Genomic DNA, 11,925 nt, shown 5'->3' on the forward strand with positions numbered 1-11,925 from the left:
TCTAATATTTATTAATTCCTTTTTTTTTCTTTTTCTCATTTGAGTTTGTTTGTTCATTCTATTTCTTGCTCTTTAGGTGTGAAGTTAGGTTGTCTATAGATTTTTACCTCAAGCCATTTTATAAATATCATAGGGAAGCCTATATGTGTTTCTTTGTCCTCATTGTTATGGGAAAAAATAGGCCCTAAAATCCTGGAAGAAATTCCCCTGGGAGCCAGGAGTCAATATACAGTTTTCCCAGAGATCTGTCCCTTAGGTATTTCCAGGATCCACAGATATATGTTGGGACAAAACCTATGATGAGTAAACATCAGCCACTCATGCCAAAAATGACACTGATGTCATCAGGCATCATGGGGATGGGGGAGGTAATCCAGAAGGGAGGGGGAGAAGAGATAAAAACCCTCATCACTCCTGGATTTAGAACGAGTGTAGGTTAATCTATTTGCCAACACAGTTAAGCGTATGTCCTAAAATCTCAGAGTGCTTGTGATGAGATATTAATAGAGGCTATGTCTTTCTCAGCCTCCATCTAAAAGAGTCCAGAGGTTTTGTATCAGCATAGATATCCAATTGGAGAAAAAATTAAAAAAAAAATTAGCGAAAAAAAATCACTTCTCGGCCTTTTGGCTAAGATCAAGTGTAGTATCTGTTCTTATCAGTTTAAAAAAATTAGCAAAAATAACAGGAAACACTCTGCCATTGGAAGCAGTGCAAATCTAAATCATTTCTTAATGGGTTATTGGGTTTCTAATTAATGTAAAACTTAATAGGCAACATTTCCTCCTTGAGTCAATAAGTATCATGATAAAATGACACAAAATGGGCTCAATGCATGTTTTTTGTTAATGTACATGACAGGCTGAAAGGACACACATATCTCAGCTTATTTTAGGCAACAAGAAAGAATGATGGGCATATTCATAAACCAAGGTCCTATTTTACACTCCTATATCAAAGGTACATTATTTTTTCAGTAAGCATTTTCTGGAATTTAAACCATTACCTTTTCATGATCCAAGCCCTCAGTTAAGCTCTCACTTTCTTTGAATGAAATCCGTAATGATGTGAATTGGTTCGGGGTACTGAGTATGAAGTGTGAGTCAGACAAATAAGTTCAAACTGAGGTTTTGTCAAATACTTGCTTTGTAAACTTGAATCACCTCTCTGGACCTCAACCACCTCATCGCTACAGACCAATGTGAGGACTACACAGGTACTATAGTGTCATACCCTGAATGCATAATTAATTCTCAATAAGTGACAGAAGTAAACAAGATAATAAAATATAAGGCATCACATCACAATGGCAGGCATGGAATGAGCTCATTTCCCACAGAGCACCAAACAGAATCCATGAGTGTCAGCTTCTTCCCTTTTCTCTTCTTCTGGAAACTGTGCAAACCTCTCATGTATACAGTTTTCACTATGCAAATATGTAGCACATACTTGGCAATGGCACATTAATTTAGTAATAATGGCACATTAATTTAGAGTTTTCTATGTCATTGACTTTCTTGCTGGAATGGACCAATTTGACCTCTATTCCTGGAAGACACAGGCCTCCACTTTTCAAATCCCAAGGAAGTTTTTCACAACTTTCCGTAAAAAGTAGTTTACTTTTTATTTTTTAAAGATTTTATTTATTTTAAAGATTTTATTTATTTATTTATTTGACAGAGAGAGCGAGACCACAAATAGACAGGCAGACAGAGAGACAGGGGGAAGCAGGCTCCCCACTGAGCAGAAAGCCTGATGCAGGCCTCAATCCCAAGACTCTGAGACCATGACCTGAGCTGAAGGCAGAGGCTTAACCCACTGAGTCTCCCAGGCACCCCTATAAAAAGTAGTTTATTATCAACCAGTATATAAGCACAATGGGTATCTGTCATAGATATTTTAGTTTCATTTTTCCCCATTGTATTTGCTGGGAGCAAGAAAAGAATCTCATGTAATAGTTATTCTTGAAGGTTTCTTTCTTTCTTTCTTTCTTTCTTTCTTTCTTTCTTTCTTTCTTTTTCTTTTTCTTTTTTAATGTTTGGTTAGCCACTATATAGTACATCATTAGTTTTTGACGTAGTGCTCAATGATTCATTACTTATGTATAACACCCAGTACATATCACAACACATAGCCTCCTTAATATCCATCACTCTGTTACCCACTTTCCCCATCCCCTTCCCCTCTGAGACCCTCAGTACATTTCCTGGGATCCACAGTATCTCATGGTTCATCTCCCTCTCTGATTTCTCCCCCTTCAAATGCCCCTCCCTTTCCCTATGGTCCTCTGTGGTATTGCTTATGTTTCACACAAGTGAGACTATATGAAAGCTTCTTACACCAGTCAGACACATTAGGAAGAAGATAGCTCATCTATTTGGGGTATATGGAAAGAGTTCATAAAGGGACTGTTTACAAAAGAGTGTGGTCATGGTATAGGAAGAGCATAAAGGGAGCTAGTAATAACAGTCAAGTAAGCCTGACAGGGCAAAGGAAGTAAATGATTCCTGACTCCAAGAGGGGGGTCTGAGGGCAGCTTTCTCTTTATGAAGCAAAGGGAGGAGTGAATGAATGAGAATGAATACCTCAACTTCACCCATCTGTCATCTTCTGATATCCTGTGCCTCCCACTGACTGAATGAATTAGAAGTAAGAGAGAAGGGAACCCATTCCAAGTGAGGTACAAAGAATATTGACTATAGTAGAATGTCTTGCTATATAAGAAACTAACACAATCAACAGCTTAAAACAATATGTATTTGTTATCTTATACTTTCTGCAAGTCACAGGCCTAAGCATAGGTCAGCTGGATTATCTGGTTCAGGGTCTCATCTGGCTACCATCTAGCTGTCAGCCAGAGCTGGGCTGTTATCAAAGGTTCAACTGAGGAAATATTAACTTCCTTCAGATTGTTGGCTGAATTAATTTCCCTGGGTGTTGTTGGGTGTTAATCAATGTCTATTCTCAACTACTAGAGTTCTCTTCCATATGACCTTTCACAGGCCTCCCACCATATTCCAACACCAGTAAGAGGGAGTTTCTAGCTTCATTCTGTTAAGGTGGAGTCTTAGACAACACAACATACAATGGAAGGAAGAATTCATCACCTTTACCATACTTTTTTGGTTAGAACCAAGCCACAGTTTAAATCTATATCAAGGAAAGGAAATCACAAAACAGAAAGGACACAGTAAGTGGAAATTATTTGGATCACCAAAGGGTTTGCCCAACCAAGCGAAGAAGAGTAGAAAAGGATGGAGAATGTACCCTGAAGAACAAACACACAATGTTCAACTACTTGATGACTGACTCTTCCAAATGTTAAATCACAGCCATAGATGAGATCTATTTCATGGGATCTTGAAACTCATGTGGCCTCTACTACTTTGGAACTGACAAACCTGAGGCATAGAGAGATATTAGTTTTTTTTTTTCAGGATCAGAGAGCTAAAACTATTCCAAACTGTCCTTCCCATCTTACCATATTTCACACTGATTTCCTGTCAAAACTCAAATTAGAAACTAGGCACATGGAATTTCAGCTCATGGTTGTTTCCCATAGTCTACCTCATGATCAAAAAGTTAGATGCTAAGGGGACCTGGGATTCAAAATTATTTGTCAATTCAAAATTAGTTGTCAACAACAATTTAGTTGTCTGCTAAAAATCTCCTAAATCTCACCATTCAACTTCTTGATTGTAGCCAATTCATTCTTCCCCAAAACTCACAAACAATAAAATTTTTCCCTCCCCTCAAGACAGCCAAGAAAGTCTTTGATCTGTGTGTTTATAGTTTTCTCCATATTCCAGTCACACAGTTATAAGCTGTCTTGACAAACTTCTTTGGTAATTTGGGCTTACAAAAGTTTTCATGATTACAAGAATTTTCACGAAACCTATACTAACTGACTTGCTTTACCAGGATATAGTGGGTTGTTGTGGTTTCTTTGTTTTGTTTTGTTTTGCTTTTGCTTTTTGAGGACTCTTTTTGAGAACTTTTGCTTTTTGAGAAAAGAAAGGGAGACACTCTGCATTACTTATACTCTTACCTTTCCATACTTCTCTGCCAAATTTTCCCTGGCTCTGTTTCCTGGAGAAAGAGCTGCACAGAAATGAAGAAACAGCCATAAATGATGTGGGCTTATAGAGATACAAATGGCCTCAGGCTACATAGAAATGAATCACCAAACTTGGCAGCTCCTTCCTCATTGCTATTCCAACATCCCTTCTGGACAGCTTTTCAAATAAAGTACAGAGAAAGGAAAAGACATACATTGCATGCATATGCTCCCACAGGGAACATATGATTGCTTAAGAAAAGAAGTTAGACAGGTAAGGGGATTGAGATCAACTCGTCATTAGCTTCTAAATTTGTTTTCTATTTCATCTTCCTTCACACTTTTTTCTAATAAAGATTTTTAACTTTTTGGCACATACGGAATGAAGGGGGAAAGGGGAAGTAGCACTATCATATCCCACAAAGAATAGAAGTTCTTCATAGTCTAGATTCTAGGGGCCACAAACATTTTTCTAAAGATAAAATGTGCTTCAGCTCTGAGGTGTTTGAAAGAACAAACCCTTAAGGATGAATTGTCTCAATTGGTTCTAGGGCTCCTGGAGTTGGTTCTCTAGTTTGATTAGATTTAAAGAGATCAATTAATCTATCTCCAGTAGTAAAGAGAGCACTAATATCCCACAGTGTGATATAGCAATAGAAATGCACAAAATAAAGTGATGTCATCAAGATGATAACATAGGTCATTCCTAACCTCACTCCCATCACAAGAAGAATAAGTAACATCTATTCAAGAACAAAGGAAGAGAGGGAATCCTAGAACACAAGAGTAAGGCTGAAGCACCTCTCTGCACCACAGAGACCAAAAAAGACTGTATTAGAAGTGTAAGAGAAGCAGCTAAATGCTTACCCATTGCCTGTACCCAGACCAGTGCAGCACTTTATGTATATACCTTCCCCCAATGGGAAAAGAAAACCCAAAGAGAGAAACCAATCTTCCCCAGAAATATGTTTCACTTTGTGGGAGCGCCTCTTCTGATCTTGCATCACAGGTACTACAGGGAAATCTACAATACCCAGACATTAAGAATCTTTTCATAACATAGTAGTGGGGAAAGACTTGCAACAACCAGCATACAGATCCTAAAAGACCAAACATTTTACCTATGGTACCAAACTACTAATCCCAATGAGGGTTAGTTCATGGATAGAATGAATTCTGGGGCATACTCTGACCAGTGAACTCAGTGAAGTTCAGATTTTTCTGATTTGAATCCTCAGGGAGTTTTTCTGGCTCTAGATCCCAGCTTGCCCATGCCCAGTCAAGGTGCTGAGTCATAGCCACACCCACCATGGATAATGCCTTCCAGCCCCAGAAGGGGGCTAATTAGAAGGGCTGGTTACAACTCCTCGAATCAGTATGGCCCAATGGTGCTTGAGCAATAAGGTTGGAAGGCAGAGTTGAATGTCCCCAGAATAAAATCAGTACTGGATATGGAGGCTTTCCATGCTATGCACAGGAAGGGAGAATGAATGTATAGACAAAACAAGGGTAGTTCCCAGCCCCTCCAAGCAGGAAAGTCCATTTGGGATATTGAGAGTAACCTCAAGTGATCACTCTCCCTCTATCTCAGGCAAGGTGATTGAGATACAGCTCTGCCTGCTGTGGAGAGTGTCTTCTAGCCCCATGGCTATAAAGGCTGATGAAAATACTTGAAAGTTGTGTGGACCAGCAGTGTATGAGCTCAGAGAAAAGCCGACCTAGCAGATAGTTTTCTGAGCAAACCCAATGACTCTGGTTAGCCACATAACTTGGAGTGTGGGATGGCTTGAATTAAGACAACAAAGAGCTTTACTGGTTTGGGAGGAGTTTGTTGTTGTTGTTGTTGTTTCCCACTGTCTGTGCAGGGAATCTATTTTGTAATTCCTATCATTAATGAATATAGCCTTCAGCCTGTATGCCTAGAGAAACTAACCAGAGTACACAGGAAGCTATGTAGCTCATTCAACAGTTCTATGTACCATGGCAATTGAACAGAGATCATAGCCCTTAGCTTTTCCCAGCTACAGAGCAAAATTAGTAGTTTTTTCTAAGAAAGAATTTAGTGGACACTCATCCCTTATTTGAGCCCCCAAACAATGAGCTTCCAGGACCTGGTGTTTGGACTGCCATCTTGTCATGGCAGGGAAGTTAATTAATATCCCCATTTATTACTAAAAGTAGTACCTAGTCTAGAACACCCAGTAAGGCTAACCAGAGAACTCACACAACCGTGAAGTCCATGCTACAGTCCCGTGTGGTAGGGAACAAAGCCAGCAGTCTGATTCAACTATTCTCAGCCAGTGGAACACTCCTCACCACCATCCTCAGAGCTCAAACAGTTGCCTTACCCCAAAATAGGCCATACTATCAGGCCTCTCATGCCTAAGGAAATTCCCAGCAGACACACACAGAAACCTAAATGAGCTGACCAGTAAAGAGCTGTCTCTGCCAAAGAAACCTGGAAAGTCTGGGAAAGGCAAATGTACATATACCAACATATATTCAAATGTACATATACCAACATAAAGGATCAAAAATCACAAAAACGAGATCATTATGACACCACCAAATGAAACAAAAAAATTCAACTAACTCATGCTAGAGAAATGGAGCTCTATGAATGGTCAAAGAATTCAGAATAATTACCTTTTGGAAGTTAGAGAACTGTGAGGAAACAAGAAAGACAACTAAACAAAATTAGTAAAACAATGTCTGAACAAGAACAGAAGTTTTACAAGGAAATAGAAACTATCAAATAGAATGAAATAGAAATTCTAGATTATAAAATTATAAAAACTGAACAAAAGAATTCAGTAAAGAGTTTAAAAAATAGATTTCACCATGCAAAAGAATTAGTGACCTGAAGGAGTTATCCAGTCAGAAAAACAAAATAAAACAAAACAAATAAAGAATGAAAAGATAAAGAAAGAAGGAGGAGCAAGAGAGCAGAGGAGTAGGAGACCTAAATATTGTCTGCTACCAAGAACTCAGCTAGATAGTTATTAAACCATTCTGAACACCTACAACTTAACAGGAGATTGAAGAAAAGAATAGCTGCAATTCTATGAACAGAAAAGTGACCACTTTCTGGAAGAATGACAAAATGGAAAAATTCACCTAAAAAAATTTCACCTAAAAAAAAAAAAAAGAACAAGAAAAAAAAGAACAAGAACAAAGTACTGACTGCAAGGGTCATTCAATCAATATGAACATTAGTAAGATGTCAGAACTAGAGTTCAGAATGACAATTATAAAGATACCACCTGGGCTTCAAAAAAGCATAGAATATATTAGATAATCTCTTATTTCTCTTTCTAGAGAAATAAGAGAACTAAAATCTAACCAAGTTGAAGTCAAAAAAGCTATTAATGAGGTGCAATAAAAATTGGAGGCTTTTGGGACGCCTGGGTGGCTCAGTTGGTTAAGCAGCTGCCTTCGGCTCAGGTCATGATCCTAGGGTCCTGGGATCGAGTCCCACATCGGGCTCCTTGCTCGGCAGGGAGCCTGCTTCTCCATCTGCCTCTGCCTGCCTCTCTGTCTGCCTGTGCTTGCTCACGCTCTCTCCCTCTGTCTCTGAAAAATAAATAAAATCTTAAAAAAAAAAATTAAAAAAAAAATTAAAAAAAAAATTGGAGGCTTTTACTGATGGTATAAATGGGGCAGAAGAGAGAATTATTTATATAGAAGACCAAATGATGGAGAATAAAGAAGCTAAGAAAAAGAGGGATAAACAACTACCGGATCATGAGGGGGAGAATTCAAGAGATAAGTGATACTATTAGACAAAACAATGTGAGAATAACTGGAATCCCAGAAGAAGAAGAAGAAGAAGAAGAAGAAGAAGAAGAAGGAGGAGGAGGAGGAGGAGGAGGAGGAGGAGGAGGAGGAGGAGGAGGAGGAGGAGGAGAAGAAAGAGAGAGAGAAAGAGAGAGAGAGACAGAAGGTACATTGGAGAAAATTATAGCAGAAAACTTCCATAATCTGGGATATAAAAAGGCACCAAAATCTAGGAGGCACAGAGAACCTCCTGAAAATCAATAAAAATAGGTCTTCACCCTGTCATCTAAGAGTAAAATTCACTAGTCTCAGAGACAAAGAGAAAATCCTGAAAGCAGCTCAGGACAAGAGGTCTGTGGCATACAATGATAGAAATATTTGATTAGCAGAAGAGCTCTCAACAGAGACCTGGCAGGCCATAAAGGACTGGCATGATATATTCAGAGCACTAAGTGAGAAAAAAAAAAAAATACAGCCAATAATACTATATCCAGCCAGGCTGTCATTGAAAATAGGAGAAATAAAAATCTTCCAAGACAAACAAAAACTAAAAGAATTTGTGAACACCAAACCAGCCCTATAGGAAATATTGAAAGAGGTCCTCTAAGCAAAGAGAGAGCCTAAAAGTAAAATAGACCAGAAAGGAACAGAGACAATATACAGTAACAGTCACATTACAGGCAATACAATGACACTTAATTCGTATCTTTCAATAGTTACTGTGAATGTAAATGGGCTAAAGGCCTCAATCAAAAAACACAGGGTATCAGAATGGATAAAAAAGCAAGACCCATAGACATTCTGTCTGCAAGAGACTCATTTTAGACCCAAAGACATCTCCAGATTTAAAGTGAGGGGTAGGAAACTATTTTCCATGCTAATGGACATCAAAAGAAAGCTGTGGTGTCAATCTTTATATTGAACAAATTAGATTTTAAACCAAATATTATAATAAGAGAGAATGAAGAACACTATATCATACCTAAAGGGTCTGTCCAATAAGAATATCAAACAATTTTAAATAACTATGCCCCTAACATAGAAGCAGCCAATTGTATAAGTCAATGGAATATTATACAGCCATAAAAAAGTCTTGCCATTTGCAACAATGTGGATGGAACTAGAGGGTATTATGATAAGCAAAATAAGTCAATCATAAAAAGACAATTATCATATGATCTCTCTGATATGAGGAATTTGAGAGGCAGGGCAGGGGGTCATGGGGGGTAAGGAGGGAAAAAAAATGGAACAAGATGGGACCAGGGAGGGTGACAAACCCTAACAGACTCTTAGCCTCAGGAAACAAACTGAGGGTTACTTGGAGGTGGGGGGGTGGGGAAGGATAAGGTGGCTGTGTTATGGACTTTAGAGAGGGTATGTGCTATGGTGAGTGCTGTGAATTGTGTAAGACTAATGTTTCATAGACCTGTACCCTTGCAGCAAATAATACATTATATGTTAATAAAAAAAAATTATAAAAATTAAAAAGAAAAAATAAGAAAAAAATAACAAAAGAAACACATTGATAACAATAGTAATAGTAACAGTAATAGTAGCAGACTTTAACACTTCCCTCACTGATATGGACAGATTATCTAAGCAAAAGATCAACAAAGAAATAAAGGCTTTAAAGGACACCCTAGACCAGGAGGACATCACAGATATATATAGAACATTCCATCCCAAAGCAACAGAATACACATTCTTCTCTAGTCCACATAGAACATTCTTCAGTAGAGATCACCTCCTGGATTACAAATCACTCCAACAGGTACCCAAAGATTGGGATCATTCCCTGCATATTTTCAGAACACAAGGCTTTGAAACCAGAACTTAATCACAAGAAGAAAGTTGGAAAGAACTCAAATACATGGTGGCTAAAGAGCATCCTACTAATGAATGAATGGGCTAACCAGGAAATTAAAGAATTTTTTAAAATCATGAAAACAAATGAAAATGAAAACACAACAGTTTGAAATCTTTGAGATGAAGCAAAGGCAGTCCTAAGAAGAAAGTATATAGCAATATAAGCCATTCTAAAGAAACAAGAGGTGTCTCAAATACACAACCTAATCCTAACCTAAAGGAGCTGAAGAAAGAACAGCAAAGAAAGCCTAAATCCAGCATGATACCAGAAATAATAAAGATCAGAGCAGAAATCAATGAAATAGACATCAAAAGAACAGTAGAACAGATCAACAAAACTAGGAACTGATTCTTTGAAGGAATTAATATTGATTAAACTCTGGACAGACTTATCAAAAAGAAAAGAGAAAGGATGAAAATTAATAAAATAAAGAGTGAAAAAGGAGAGATCACAACCAACACCAAAGAAATACAAACAATTATAAGGACATATTATGTGAAACAATATGCCAGCAAGTTAGACAATCTAGAAGAAATGGATGCCTTCATAGAGATGTAGAAACTATCACAAATGAACCAGGAAGAAATAGAAAACCTGAACAGACAAATAACCAGTAAGGAAATTGAAGCAGTAATCAAAAATCTCCCAATAAACAGGATTGCAGGGCCAAATGGCATCCCAGGGAAATTCTACCAAACATTTAAAGAAGAATTAATACTCATTCTCCTGAAACTGTTAAAAAAAATAGAAATGGAAGGAAAATGCCAAAGCTCATTTTATAGGTCAGAATTGCCTTGATTCCAAAACCAAATAAAGACCCCACAAATAAGAGATTTATAGGTCAATATCCTTGATGAATATGGATGCAAAAATTCTCACCAAAATACTAGCCAATAAGATTCGACAGTACATCAAAAGGATTATTCATCACAACCTCATGGGATTTATTCCTGGGCTGCAAGGTTGTTTTAACATCCCCAAATTAGTAAATGTGATATAATACATTAATAAAAGAAAGAGCAAGAATCATATGATCCTTTTAATAGATTCAGAAAAATCATTTGACAAAGTATAGCATCCTTCAATAATCAAAACTCTTCACAGTGTAGGAATAGAGGGTACATACCTCAATATCATCAGGGCCATCTATGAAAAACCTACAGCAAATATTCTCAATAGGTATAAACTGAGATCTTTTCCCCTAAGGTCAGAAACATGGAAGGACTGTCCACTATCACCCCTGGTATTCAACATAATACCAGAAGTCCTAGCCTCAGCAATCAGACAACAAATAGAAATAAAAGGCATCTGAATCCACAAAAAAGAAGTCAAACTCTCACTCTTTGCAGAAGATATGATACTTTATGTGGAAAACCCTAAAGACACCACCCAAAACTGCTAGAACCCATAAAAGGAATTCAGGAAAATGTCAGGATATAAAATCAATGCACACAAATCAGTTGCATTTCTATGCACCAACAAGAAAGAAAGAGAAATCAACGAGTCAATCCCATTTACAACTGCACCCAAAACCATAAGATACTGTAGAATAAATCTAACCAAAGAAGCAAAGAATCTGTACTCAGGAAGCTATACAATTCTCATGGAAGTAACTGAGAAAGACACAAAGAAATGGAAAAACGTTTCATGCTCATTGGTTGGAAAAACAAATATTGTGAAAATGCCTATGCCACCTAGAGCAATCTACACTTTTAAAGCCATCTCTATCGAAATATCATCAACTTTTTTCAAAGAAATGAAACATACAATTCTGAAATTTGTATGGAAAGAGAAAAGACCCTGAATAGCCTGAAGAATGTTGAAAAAGAAAGCCAAAGCTGGTGGCCTCACAATTCCAGACTCCAAGCTCTATTACAAAGCTTTAATCATCAAGACAGTATGGTACTGGCACAAAAACAGACACACAGATAAATGGAATGGAATGGAATGGAATGGAATGGAATGGAATGGAATGGAATGGAATGGAGAGCCCAGAAATTGACCCTCAACTCTATGGTCAATAAGTCTTCCTCAAAGCAGGAAAGAATGTCTAATGGAAAGAAGATAGCCTCTTCCACAAATGGTGTTAGGAAAACTGGCCAGCCATATTCAGAAGCATGAAACTGGACCATTTCCTTACACCACACACAAAAATAGACTTCAAATGGATGAAAAACCCAAGTCTTAAGAAGGAATCCATCAAAATCCTTGAGGAAAACACAGG

The 11,925-nt window shown here is 37.7% G+C and overlaps 1 non-coding gene across 1 annotated transcript; it reads left to right on the forward strand.

Moving 5' to 3' along the window:
- Window positions 1–610: 610 nt before the first annotated feature.
- LOC116598030 lies at window positions 611–808 on the forward strand. The gene has a single exon (XR_004288937.1). It is a non-coding gene; the product is annotated as a U2 spliceosomal RNA (small nuclear RNA).
- The last annotated feature ends 11,117 nt before the right edge of the window (window positions 809–11,925 follow it).

Source organism: Mustela erminea, chromosome 8 (assembly GCF_009829155.1).
Source record: "Mustela erminea isolate mMusErm1 chromosome 8, mMusErm1.Pri, whole genome shotgun sequence".
Taxonomy (NCBI): Eukaryota; Metazoa; Chordata; class Mammalia; order Carnivora; family Mustelidae; genus Mustela; species Mustela erminea.